Source organism: Myotis yumanensis, unplaced genomic scaffold (assembly GCF_028538775.1).
Source record: "Myotis yumanensis isolate MYYU_CA2020_CCGP unplaced genomic scaffold, mMyoYum1.0.hap1 SCAF_8, whole genome shotgun sequence".
Taxonomy (NCBI): Eukaryota; Metazoa; Chordata; class Mammalia; order Chiroptera; family Vespertilionidae; genus Myotis; species Myotis yumanensis.
This window is the reverse complement of record NW_027223759.1, coordinates 43,294,870-43,308,561: the sequence shown is the minus strand read 5'-3', so window position 1 is coordinate 43,308,561 and position 13,692 is coordinate 43,294,870. Positions and strand designations below refer to the sequence as shown.

The window sequence follows — 13,692 nt, the reverse complement described above, 5'->3', positions numbered from 1 at the left end:
TGGCACAAAGTAGGATTCTCATTAAATATGTGTTGAGTGGAAGAGCCAGGGGTCAAACAAATACGCCATGTGCTGGCCATTGGCCAAGGGCTCCCAGCATCAGCCCTGTGCATTCTGAGATTTGGGCAAAGAATGGGCCGTGTCAGAGGGGCTTGCTAGCATTACGCACAAACTGCTTTCCTGGCAGTTCCTGACTTTGCCAGTGGAGCAGAACCCAAGGCCTTGGGAGGACCCTGGCTTCCCTCCTCTCAAGGAGTTAGCCCGTATCAGAACCAGAACTGGGCCTTACTAAAGGGCCTCAAAGCAGCCTGGATCCTATCAGACCAGGCGTTCCTAACCTGGATCCTTACACCTGCAGGGTCTGTGGATTAAGTTCAGGGGCTCGTGAACATGGATGAGGAAAAGGACATATTTACTTCCCCTAAGGCTCTAACAAAAATGACCATTTCCTTCGATTGTGAATGTAACCCACAAGTCACAGCACCTGACACTTTTTCACCAATAGATTTTCACATCATATTACAACAGTGGCAGATCTCTCTTGAAATGATGGCCCTGTTTAGATCTTGTACATATTTCAGTATAACTAGTTTTCTTAGTAATGCTCTGTATTTTGTTTTATGCATTTTACAACAGCCCAAGAGGGAGTCCTTTGGGCTTTATCAGACACTAGTGTGGTCTGTGGCATGGGAAGGGTTAGAATTCCTGTGAGAACAAGAGACCTGGGTCAGGAGATGATGATTTTGAATCTTTGTTCTGCTACCTCATAACCTGAGATAAGACTCTAACCTGCCTGCGCCTCCCTTTCCCATCTGTTAAATGGGGGTTACTGTGAGCGTGAAATGAAATGGTGCACAGGAAGCTCTCGGCGTGTCTGGTAGGGTAAGCAATCCACAGGCGGGTCTAGAACTGTCTTCCTTGAGGGTGAGCACAAGTCCTGCCGGTGTGAGTGCCGCTCAAGCTCCTGGCAGAGGAGGGACCAAGCTGGCGACTTGGCTGAGGTCCTGTGTGGCGAGAGCTGCACGGGTGGGACTGAGGCAGCCTGAGACTGAGCCTTGCACGTGTGGTTTCTCCCTTGGGAGAGGGGAGCAGGGCAGGAAAGGCAGCCCTGTCCTGGGGCCAGCAGGAGTCCTCACACAAGGGAAAGGACCAGGGCAGGGGGCCTGGAGTGGGGGCTCTCTCTTGCATCAGAATCAGCTCTTTGAGATCATTGTGTCCCGCCTCCCACTGTAGTGAGTCTCCCTGAAGCTGGAGGGTCACTGACCTTCCCGTCAGCTGATCCTTGCCCTCTCTCCCCACCCCCATCCCACCCCAGGCATTACATTTTTTAAAACATACATTTTTAGAGAATTAATTTATTTTATTTATTTTTATTTTTATTTTATTTTTTTGAGAATTAATTTATTTTAAAGAATCATTTCACTGTTTAAATAACTTTGAGCACAGGGAGAAAAGCCAGATTTTTTCTAAAACATTCACCTTGTGTGTTGAATTTCATGTGCACAAAGAAAACATACAGGGATGGAAAAGGCTGTCTTGTCTTCGTGCACAGTATTATGGGTTGAATCGTGTCCCTCTCAAATGCACATGTGGAAGCCCCAACCCCTACCCAGTACCTCAGAATGTGACTCTATTTGGAGATAAGACCTCTGGAGAGGTGATTAGGTTAAAATAAGACCATTAGGTGGGCCCTAATCCAATATGACTGGGATCCTTATAAGAAGAGGAAGGGACACCAGGGATGCATGAGCATAAAGAAAAGGCCCTGTGAGGACACAGGGAGGAGAGAGTCCTCGGAAAAACCAAACCCACTGGCGCCTTGATCTTGGACTTCTAACCTCTAGAGATAATAAAATTCTGCTGTTTGAGCCACCCAGTCTGAGGTGTTGGTATGGAGTCCTAGCAAACGAATAAGCACAGTTTTAACAATACTTGTCCATTATCCATTGTGGAAATTACAAAATAATAGCTTTTGACTAAAATATCCATCAATCGATTTCTTACACCAAAATATCTCTGGATTGTCATACATTAAAGATATAAAAAAAAAGTTATCCCAAACCCTAGGTATGTGAGAGACTGCACAAGTCTTATTTAATAGTTAAATACATCATTCAAAAATCGTCAAATTTTAGGTGAAAAGCTGTTGAAGTGAGGAGAGGGATCTACTAATAAAACTTTTATAAAGGGATTGGTTCTATGGATTGAGAGAACAGAGCAGGATATTTTGCATAAATTAAAAATTCATTAGTTGGTTCTTCTTTGTTGCCTACACACATGCATGCACATACACACGCAACATGCATCAATATTTAGAAACCCTGGAACTTCATAGTTCTGTGAACGAAATGGTTGACTTTGTTGGTTTTACTATAATGCCATTAGGTCAGCATTATGGATTAACACTCACACTAGACAGCATCACACATTGAGCCTAGACCAGCCAGGGCATCTTGCGGCCCAGAGCCATTTCTTAAATATGTGGTGCTGGTTAGGAGGAACACTTGTGAGAAAGACTCCTCACCCTCTAACAGACATACTCGCCCCGAAGGCATGGCCAACAAGAGGCTCAACCACAGCCCACAGTTCAGCCCAGGAAACTTATGGTTTCTTCTTCAATGTGCTCATCTAAGAAAGCAGAATTATTTCTGAGTATAAAATGATCCACTTTCTTAGGATCAAGAGAACTACTTAGTTATTTAAGTAAACCATTTCTTAGTTTCACAGAGCCAACTTTAAATTCATTCTAGATCATGCCATGAGAGGCCCACACTACAGAATGACATGAAGAGGGGAGAGATTTCCAACTCTGTCCAATGAAAACACCTGATGATCCTCAGAAGGCTGCCTCTATCCCGAGTGTGTGTGTGTGTGGGGGGGGGGGGGGGGGGTAGGGGTGTTGCTGAATCAGCCATGTTCTATTCGAGACCATAAGAAGCAGGTTTATCCAGTTATGTTTTATCACCATTTTGTATTATTCAAAACTATAAAGCATTTTGCTATATAAATACTGCCAAGTCGCTTAAATACTATACTACAAATAGGAGAAACTTAAACTTTTTTTTCAAAAAGGTTGACTCAATTGAGTATTTTATTCACTCTGTGTGTAGGGGGGGTGGTTGGGGTGGGGTGGCTATAATAGAAATAATACAACTGGACAGATCTAAAGGTCCAAATGCTCTCTTACCCTCATCACTTTTTATTCTGTACCTTATCTGTATTTATATTCATTTATATTTAACTTTATATATAATGTTCTTAAAGTATTTTTATGTATGTATTTCTCACATTCTCTTGGCTTTTTCAGATTGATTATTTTGAGATTTTTTTCTTCTAAAAGTAGCATTTATTCATTTAGAAATAAATAGACAACACAAAAATACACAAAAATGAAAATGAAACATAACAGTGGCATTTAACCACTGAAGGAAGCATTTGATAATAATTAAATTTTAGGTGAAAAGATGGGGGGTTAATAATGCCCAAGTAATTTTCATTAACATGTTGATGTATATCCTTCTAGCTTATAAATACAAAGACGGACACACATACACACACAATTATTTGACCAATAAATACTAATAGAAAGAACTTTGTAATACATACTAGTATAACTCAACAGTGTTTTAATAAGAAAAGGCTCTTAAATTCATATTGATTTCTTACAATCATAAGAAAGGACTTCAGAGGCATTCATTATAAAGCAATGAATCCACTCCAAGTTACAATGGAAAAAGAAAGCCATGTAGCCAACTCAAATTGCTGCTAAAATCCTGTATTTTAAAAAGCTAGTAGTTTTGGGATTTCTACTCAATTATTCTTGGTTCTATTCTTTAGAGGCTCCTCCATGATGCAAACTTAGTGGGATGTGTTTAAGATCTGAAAACCATTAGTACAAATTAAGATGAAGTTGGCTTTGTTCTTCAACTTCCTGTAAAAATGCTCAACAGGAAAATTGATGCTCACAGCAAACCACAGCCATCCTGTTTCTTTAGCACAATCTTTTCACAGCTGCAGTCGCCTGTAGTTTCTGTTTGACGATACCAGTCACAGTGCAACATCTCTGTGCCCCAACCCGCACCCCCGCCAACCGTGCATGTCCTTTGGCCATTTTAGAAAATGTAACATCTTTGCATAAAGTTGGTTCCTATTATTGCTACTTTTCCTCTTCTCAGGCCCAAGCTCAGAGGGCTGCCGGCAATGAGGCAATCGATACAAGAGGAAAGACAGAAAAGGCTGCTCAGCCCAAGAGGAAGCAGAAGGTAGAGAAGAGAAGCAAGGGTTGCTTTATGATAAGTAGAGCGACAGCCTCGCCTAGTTAGGTGTTGCTGTTGTTCTCAGTCTGAGCTGAAAGTGGAATACAAGCTTTCTGTACCCGAAACCCCTTATTTCTCAAAATGTACTCGCTCCTTTCTCGGTTGAACATGATTTCAAATGATGTTAACTTAAGTTAATTGTGCTTATGGGCTGTCTTCTCAACGGCAAGAGTTTTGGCCTAAGGGTTAGAGCAGCCGTGGGCAAACTACGGCCCGAGGGCCGGATCCGGCCTGTTTGAAATGAATAAAACTAAAAAAAAAAAAAAAAAAAGACCATACCCTTTTATGTAATGATGTTTACTTTGAATTTATATTAGTTCACACAAACACTCCATCCATGCTTTTGTTCCGGCCCTCCGGTCCAGTTTAAGAACCCATTGTGGCCCTCGAGTCAAAAAGTTTGCCCACCCCTGGGTCAGAGGGCCCTTGGCTATTTTGTAAATACTCCTTTTAGAATTTATTTAGATAAAGAGTTGATTAATTTGGGAGGTGGGAAAGGCATTTTTCAGAAGACATTTTGGAGCTTCTACAATGTTATTACAATTAGTATGACGCCAACTCACAATTTTACTGTAAGAGTAAACTGCTAGGAAAATAAAGGCTGCTACGAAGTAAAAGTATTTTTTTAACCTGCTGTCATATATGTTTAACTTAGAAACTAATGCAAATTCATGGACATCAAGCCTTTTCAAAAGTGAGAAAATGAAAGTAAGTTGAATGACCCACCTACCTGTTGTTTAACTGTGAGGAAGGGAAGGGAAACCCTGTTCTACTTTATCCACAGAACTAAACAGTATTGATTTGCTCCCACTACTTCCCATCTCTGCCAGGCATTCTCTTTAAGGGGCTCAAATCTCAAATTTTCCTAAATCCCCAGCACCATCTTTATTTTTATCATGGAATTAAGATCTACCCCTGTTCTCCACTACACACACACATACATACACACACACTCACTCACACACAGATTCATACACATGCATGCACTCACACACACACTGTATATATGCCAACACACTTGATGTATTTTATTCATTTTATTGTTGAAAGTGGGGCCTTTTTTTTTTTTTTATTGAGGATGTTTCTTTTTAAAATAATTTTTTAAAGAAAAGGTGGAGCCTTCTTATAGAAGTTAGAAGTGTTACCAAACTTACTTCTGCAAAGGTCAAAGACTTAGAAAGAAAAATGTCTTATTCACTTTAAAGCTATTTACTGTTGCTGTGACATTTAAAACGAAGCATTTGCATAATCCCAGACTCCAGGCCTGGAAAAGGGCATCTGATGTTGTCTCTAACCTGCACTTAGGAAAAAAGTTCTTTAAATTACAGAACATTTCCTACACACTTAGTCGTCAGGTGGCCTTGGGCAATTACTTAGCCTCTCTGAGTCCAGTTCCCACAATAAAATGGGGAAAATGGCACCTATTAAGTAGGGTTATTAAATGAGGCAAGTGCTTAATAACTTTAGCCATTTTTTAAAAATAAAATAAGTGAAAGTAAAGAGCCTAACACATAGGAAAGGGCTCAATAACTGTTACTGTTCCCCCCTCCCCATTTTATGATGAGAAAGAGAAAACACAATTTGATTTAAACCTTACTCCACATGTCCATATCTTTGTAAACCTCTGCATTACCAATGAATGATGAAGGGAGGTGTGCATGAAATTTAAATTTTCTCAGAAAAGCATACTAATTAAGGCATTCCTTATTCTAGTATTATTTTCAGTTTTAATTTTCAGGAGTGAGGGTTGCAAAATACAGACAGAGGTAGTTATACCAGGGAGGGGAAATGCTCCCTCCAACAAGAAGTAAATGTATGAAAGTTTGGTATAACAAAAATGAGTCAAATCACAAGCAGCCAGAAACTTCCAAAGTAAATGACGTGTTCACGAGATGTTAAGCAAGCCTTCAAAAGGGCATCAAACTGAAAAGGTCCAGGAATTGGGTAGCTCATTCCTCTTACGTTTTAACATGGGTTGGGGAACTTCCAACGTACAGGCCAGATCTAGAACTTGGTATCATCAGTGATCAGGGTAGATTTGCTGCTGACCCCGAGGGATGATTTTCATGGGGATTTCTCTAAGTATTGCAATTCATTCACAGTATGTGCCATCCTTTAAAGGTTTAGATACTGGAGTAATTGAAGAGCTGTGAACAATTGACCCATGAGTGAATTTTTCAAAGAGCATTAGAAAACCCAACTGATTTTAAGAGAATTATTTAATCTCTTTAGACTACAAAATAGTTTTAACTAGATGGTGTTCCAGTTCAGAAGCAAAATGGCTTTATGAAGGTAACATATAATGCTTAAGACCCCCATCCAAGTGAATAGTAAGGGTATTTTCCACACGAACTGACCTCAGAACCTTTCCCAGGCTTCTCCTCGTCCTTCCTTTCTCTCTCTCCAGCTGTACTACTTCTCTTCCTGCAGCCTTTTCATTTGACCACTTCCCCGTTTCCTACTGTATACCCTACTCAGACCACTGAATTATTTAAAAGAACTTGTACTTATTGACTAAATTGGCATGTGCCCTCTTAATATTTTAAAGCTTTATTTTCTATTGCTTCATGAGGGGGCGGGGAGGAATGTAAATGTCAAGTTGCTTTTTCATACATGCCCCAAAGGAAAAAAAAAACTTTTTTGATACCCCCAAATTTCCTCAATCCTGCTCTGTAGGTCTCTGGGTACTAGGCTTGAAATTTTAAAACGACAATATTTTATGCCAAAAAATTAATCATATTAAATGTAAATAGTTATAGTGAATGCTACGGAATTGGACTAGCAATAGTGGTTGTGCATGGATTGCACTGGTAGGATGTTGAATGATTCTAAAGAGAAATCGTCTTCTCTAAAGACTGCTTAGAAATGGTTTCATTTAGGATTTGTACTTAAGTAACGTCTGTCTGTCGCAGTAGAATAACAACAGTTTAGTTCCATGGTGCTTTCCTTTGAAGTTTCCAGTGACTCCCTTTACTTTAAAAGCATTTGCTGTTGCTGGCCAAAGCACAGTTCAAAGGCAACCGTACTGCCCCATACACGGAAAAGCTACACTTCCTGACTGACATAAGGCCCCGTTTTAAACAGGGGTGGGGGGGAAGACCTGTGGATCAAACAATCTAGCGGTCAGGAAAAATGCTACTGATAATCTGCTTACATTTTGGCTCTAAACACAAGTTATGAATCACCTACAATCACCACAGCAGGGAAGCTGGCATTCTGTGCAAGAGGAACAGACCACGTGGTCTTCCATTGAAAAATTGAGCTTTATCTCGACATACTACAGCCCATTAAAAGCCATTTAGTTCTCCCCTCTAGCTGATAAAGAACATACATTTAAATATAATTTTTCTTACCGTTAATGGATACTGTAGGAAGGCATGATCAGGGACACAGGCAGACAGAGAGCAAGGGAGAGATGAACCCCAAGAGAAAACGGTCCCTGAAAAAGGCATCATCTTCTAAGGCAAATGCGGGGTCGCTTTTGGACAGTCATTTTGGACACGCTCTGGCCTCTTATTAAATGTGACATACTGAGTCAGAGGCAGACGTTCTTCTGTGGTTATTCGCTTCCTGTATGATTAATTTGTTGTTTGTTCCTTCCTCCTTTGCTGCAGAAAAAGAAACTAGATTGGTTTTACTTAAGAAGCAAGCAAGCAAAAAAACAACAACAAAAAAACACACAACAACAACACACAAACTAAACTAAAAGGATAAAAAATGTTTCTCCTTCCCACAAGGTGTAATATACCTGCTTGGCACAGTAAGAGGAGGAGATCAGAACATGCATCTAGTTAACAGACCAACTTTATTCTAGATACCTCCACAAAAATAATTGTTCACGGAATCCGAGATTCCTTCAGGAAAATCCCATTTGAAAGAATCACTCTCGGTATTAACTATACCATTTAGTATGAAGGAAAAGAGTCATTCAAGAACTAAAAGCTCTCAAATGCACCAATAATTGGGACAAATGATTCGTCCTCATCTCCAGAGCATTCAAGTGTATAGGGAGAAAGTCACAAATGCACGTGAAGAGAGCTGGTCAGGTGTATGAAAGCAACTGCGTTTTGACAGGTGATTTGGTGCCCAAGTCAGGATACATGATACACAGCTCAGGCCATATGAAGATCCAGAGCCTTCTATGCCAGCATGTTTTGTTTCTGTCCTTCATATTTAATGGGGTAACAATACCTCTCCCAGGAGACGTTGGACAAAAGCACAGAGATAATGAACACAGAAGGAAAGCCAGGCTTCTCAATAAAGGACTCTGAGAGGTGGATGGGCAATGGAATGTAGGTAGAAAATATTATACCAAAACCTTGTATGTTTAAATAATCTGAAAATGCTCACAATTTTTTTCTAGATCCATCTGAAAGGATCAGATTTAATGTTCTCAACACATACCATATAACTCTGATAAAATAATATCGGTTGAAAGAATGAAAAACAGAGGCATATTTCAGTAACTAACCTTGTTGTAAAATTTGAACTTTGGGTCTTGATTTTGCTGGGTTCTGAGAAAAATGGCATGAAAAGACAAGTTGCCTAATATTCTGATAGAGCTGGGTAGACCAGTGGTTCTCAATTTAGGAGGCTGTTGGAAATGTGTGGTGGCATTTTCACTTGGGAGTGGGGGACAGTGGGTTGGAATGGTATTTGGAGCCAAAATGTAAGCAAGATTATCAGTAGCATTTTTCCTGACCACTGGGCAGTTGGGATCCACAGGACTCCTCCCCCCCCCTCCCATTTAAAATAGGGGCTTATGTCAGTAGGATTCATGGGCAGAGCCAGGAATGCAAAGATTTCCTATGATGCTTAGGACAGTCTCATCCAAAACACTGGAAATGCTTCTACTGAGGAAATGCTCCTACTGAGGAATACCGGCATAGCTGACGTCTAAGGTTCTTTCAGACTCTAAACTCTTTGAGATATGAGTCCAGCTGCACAAGCAGAGTTATCATGATGCCAAGCTATGGCAGAATTCCTGAGCACAGAGCATTGGAGGATTAGTGACTGAGAATCCTCTACTTTGCCTGGAGCCTCTTGAAGGTATGACTGTATCCCTCCTGCCTCACACAGGGCCTGGAGTCCAAGGGACACTCACTATATGAATAACCCATGCAGGCGTGGGGCGGGGCAGAGGTGGAGGCCTGCAGCTCCCATCTGCTTCCCCCTCTACTAACTACCAAGTAAATGCCTGAGTGAACCTATGGGGAAGTCTAACTATAGTTGGGTCTAAAAAGAGAACATGAGCAATAAGATGATTTCTCTATGTATTTTGAGAATTATTTTTAAGTTCTTGAAGTGAGCACCCCAAACACACACACACACACACACACACACACACACACACTATGCAGAGGAGCCCATGGCTATTCTTACCCACCAGTGACAGCTCAACTAGAAGGGAGTAGGTCACTGAGAAGCCTGGAGCCTCTGAGGCATGCAAGGGAGTAGTTGTCTAGAGTTTGGGTTTATTTTATCTTTAATGAAAACTTGTAAATACAATCAACTTTGGACACATTTATGAGGTATCTACCAGGCCCCCATAGGACCTAAATCTGATAATGTTTCTCCCCTGATTAAAATCCTCCAGTGGTTTCTCCTTTCACTTAAAAAGTCTAATCTCTCCACCTAGACTCAAAAAGACCCACAATATCTGGCCCCTCCCTAGTCCTCTGACCTCATCTCAAGTAACCTCCCCCTTGCTAATTTATTTTCTAGCCCTTTCTGTTAAATGCACCTATTTCATTTGCATCCTGGGGCCTCACACTTGTAAGCCCTCTCAGCAGGTAAGCTCATCACCTGGTTCCTTCTCATTCTTCAGTTCTCAGCAAAAATGAACTCATTGATGCCCATCTCTGCTCCTGTTTTCTTTTATGCATAGTACATGTCACCACTTGACATTTTTTTCCATTCATTTAATGATTTACTTACTTGTACCTCTCTCCCCACTGGAATTCAAGCTCCATGAGAGCAGGAACCCTCTTTCCTGCTATCGCCTCAGCATCTAGACCAGTGTCTGACACCTGGTAGGTGCTCAATTAATATTGGTTGTTGAATAAAAACAACAATAACTCCTAAAAGTTCTACCAAGACATAACATTCCCTTAAGAGCTTAAGATTGTTCCCTGTGGCACAGTGAATAACAAATGCCAAGACTAGACTTGAACCTTCTTGAGAAGGCTTAAGTTAATGGGAACATTTCCAGAAGGAGGAAAGCAGGTAAGTCCTTTAGCCCAGCAGGGGACTTGGCAGTCTTAGGCAGTACAGGTGGCTTACAAATTGGGCAGTGGGGAGAAAAAAACATGGATTAAGAAAGTTGAAAACAAATAATCCAATCAGAAAGAAGGGGGGAGGTAAAGGAAATGAGGCAGGAAAAGATGGAGATGAGGGAGAGATGATGTGGCGGGCGGCGGAAGAGTACTGACCACATCACTGACCCCAGGTTGCCTCGGAGGCCGCTCTGCATAGGATGACATGCAGGTGTTGGGCCTATAAGGGCTTTCTGACCTTCCTCCGTGATGAAGTGTCCCCAGATCAGCATCAGCTTCTTAATATAGGTAATTTTAAGGCTGAACCAGAGATCAAAGCCCACACCATCACTTAAAGATGAGGACACAGGGGTCCAGAGAGACTAAACGCCCTGCTCATGCCATACCACAGGGCACAGCAGAGCGGGGCCAGAAGCCTGGTCTCGGCTCCATGGCCCAGTGTTGTTACAGCCTTAAGCCTCAGTTTAGGTTCAGAAGGAGGATTTCACTTAATTCTTTTCTAAAAGCATGAGAAGAGGCAGAAGAAAGAGGTAGGGAGAGGGTTGTGATGTGGACGAGAGAAATTGAGAGCAGTATTTGTATTGATTGCTGGTAGGGCTGTTATTATAACCAAAGGCCAAAGATAAGTGAATCGAGAACTCCAGGCAAATAAAGACGATCACAATTTGGACTTCAATGAGAATTTAATTGTGCACACCCCACTCAATGCATAGACCAGCCTGAGCTTAACAATAGAGTAAAACAAGAACGAACAGGCTCTCAGACCAATCAGGCAAAGAATCCTCCATATTTAATCTACTGGAGAAACACACACACACACACACACACACACACACACACACACAAAACAAGAGCAAAAAGATTATAAAACAGCAGCACATCTTGGAAACACCAGTCTTGGAAAGCAGTAAAGAATCAATCACAGCCAATCACCCTCCAGTGGTGACCCTGAATCAACAGAGACTGAATCGGGGCAACAGTAACATGTATAAAATATGAGCAGGGCTTAAAAAAAATAATTCCAATTTTTCAAGTTGTGTTTCCATGACTACCTGTAGAAAGTGACCAACCCTGGCAGTTAGGGCATTGGTTCCCTGGCTACAGTGATTGATTCAAAGAGGAGCATGTGACTGCTTCTGTACCAAGGAGATGCAATGAGACTTTTGTAAAATGTGTAGGGCTGGGACTGGTGGCATTATAGCCACACTGTAAACATTCGGAGTCTGAGAATGAAGCTAATGCAGTAGAAAAGCTGAGAGGGGGCCTGAGAGAGGCAGCAATCGGAGGCAACATGGCATTTGGATACTGATACAAACAAATTTAAAAATATGAGGCAACAAGAAACTTGAATACTGATCAATATTTAATAATATTAAGATTATTGCTAAACTTTAGGTGTAATAATGTTATTGAGGTTAAGCTGTTGTGTTTTTTAAAGAGACTCCTTAAATTTTTAGAGACACATACGGAAATATTTGTGAGGGAATGATATGATGTCTGGGTTTGCTTCAAAGTAGAGGGGCGCAGGTGGGTAGGGATATAAATGAAACAAAACTGGCCTGAAATGATCATCCTTAAAGCTTGGTGAGGGGTGCATGGCAGTTGGTTATAATATTCTGACTAGTTTTCATGTACATTTGAAATGTTTCCACAATAGAAAGTTTAAAAAAAAAAAATGACTTGTGGCTCACTCCTTCTTTATCCACTAGAGGCTGTTAAAGAGGTTTGCTTACTCTGTTATATACATGCTCAGAATGGTAAGAAGTTACTTTTTACTTCTCAAAATGATCTCATTGGCTCATGGATGAAATAGGACAGAGGCTGAGGGATCCCCTGTAATAGTTCAGGACTCAAATATTTCTTTCCCCCAAAAGCATTAAACTCTCAGAACCTGAGACCCTCTTAATGGCAACAAAAAGCAAAAAGCAAATGGCAGCAGAGTAGGAGGATACTGAATGGACATGCTCCCAGGAACAAGCTGGAATTACAACTGAAATACGGAAAGGCTTCCTGAATAATCAATGGAAAACTCTTAGGAGAGAACCCTGATACCCAAGGACCGAAAGTGGAGACCGTATGAAGACTGGTAGGAGGGGCAGAGGCTCGAAAGGGCTGGCTGGGCACCCACAGAGGGCAACCGAAGTCCCAGAGAGATATATCAGCTGGGGGGGCGGGGGGGGGGGGGGGGCGGGGATGCCACTGAGAACTCTGGGATCTAATCCCAAAGCTGAGCTCCCCAGCAGAGAGCACCAAACTGAGGAGGGTACCCACATAACATCTAGCTGTGAAAAACAGTGGGGTGCTGTATGTCAGGGAGTGGCAGCTGAAAGTTCGGGCACCCTCATAAAGGGCCAACACACAAAAATTCTCTGTGGAGCCACCCACCTTGTGCTCTGGCAGAGGGAGGGTGAAGTGGACTGGAGCTGTGAGAGCAGAACCCAGGATTGGGGAATCGGGGGATAGAGCTCAGAAGGCAGAACCCCAAGTTTCCTGGGCTGAGTCATTCCCTCACACAGTGGAGGACATCCTTCCCACATAGACATCTGCCTTGCCTGGAGGGAAGACAGTCAGCACACCCTATTGGAAAACACCTTGCCCTGAGGCCACTTAAGAGATTAAAAGTAACAATTAGCCTCCAGACAGAAGCAACTGCCCCACCCTGTTGCAAAAACTCTTGCCACACTTGAGGACGATTGCCTGGGGGCAATTCAAGTCAGAATCCTATTAGTCTGTAGACAGAGGCGTTCTCTGGAGGCTTTGAGTCTTTGCCTGATCCAATTAGTCAGAAACAGCCTTTAACACTGTCCTGCACTAGAGATTGAGAGGTATAGAGCAGCAGTTCTCAACCTGTGGGTCGCGATTCCTTTGGCGGTTGAATGACCCTTTCACAGGGGTTGCCTGAGACCATCCTGCATATCAGATATTTACATTACAATTCATAACAGTAGCAACATTACAGTTATGAAGTAGCAACAAAAATAATTTTATGGTTGTGTCACAACATGAGGAACTGTATTTAAAGGGCCAGAACGTTGAGAACCACTGGTATAGAGGATCTGCCTAAATCATAGTCACAAACCCAAATAGACAACCAAAATGAG

The 13,692-nt window shown here is 41.8% G+C and overlaps 1 protein-coding gene across 4 annotated transcripts in view; it reads right to left on the bottom strand.

Annotated features, from left to right (window-relative positions):
- Positions 1 to 13,692, bottom strand: part of WIPF1 (WAS/WASL interacting protein family member 1) — a 113,742-nt gene that overhangs the window by 28,870 nt on the left and 71,180 nt on the right. For 2 of the 4 annotated variants that reach the window (XM_070422720.1, XM_070422721.1), the window contains exon 2: positions 7,670 to 7,924. The exons of the other annotated variants lie outside the window; for them this stretch is intronic. The gene's annotated coding sequence lies outside the window, so the exon portion shown is untranslated. The remainder of the gene's footprint in view (positions 1 to 7,669; positions 7,925 to 13,692) is intronic. 4 annotated transcript variants of the gene reach the window in all.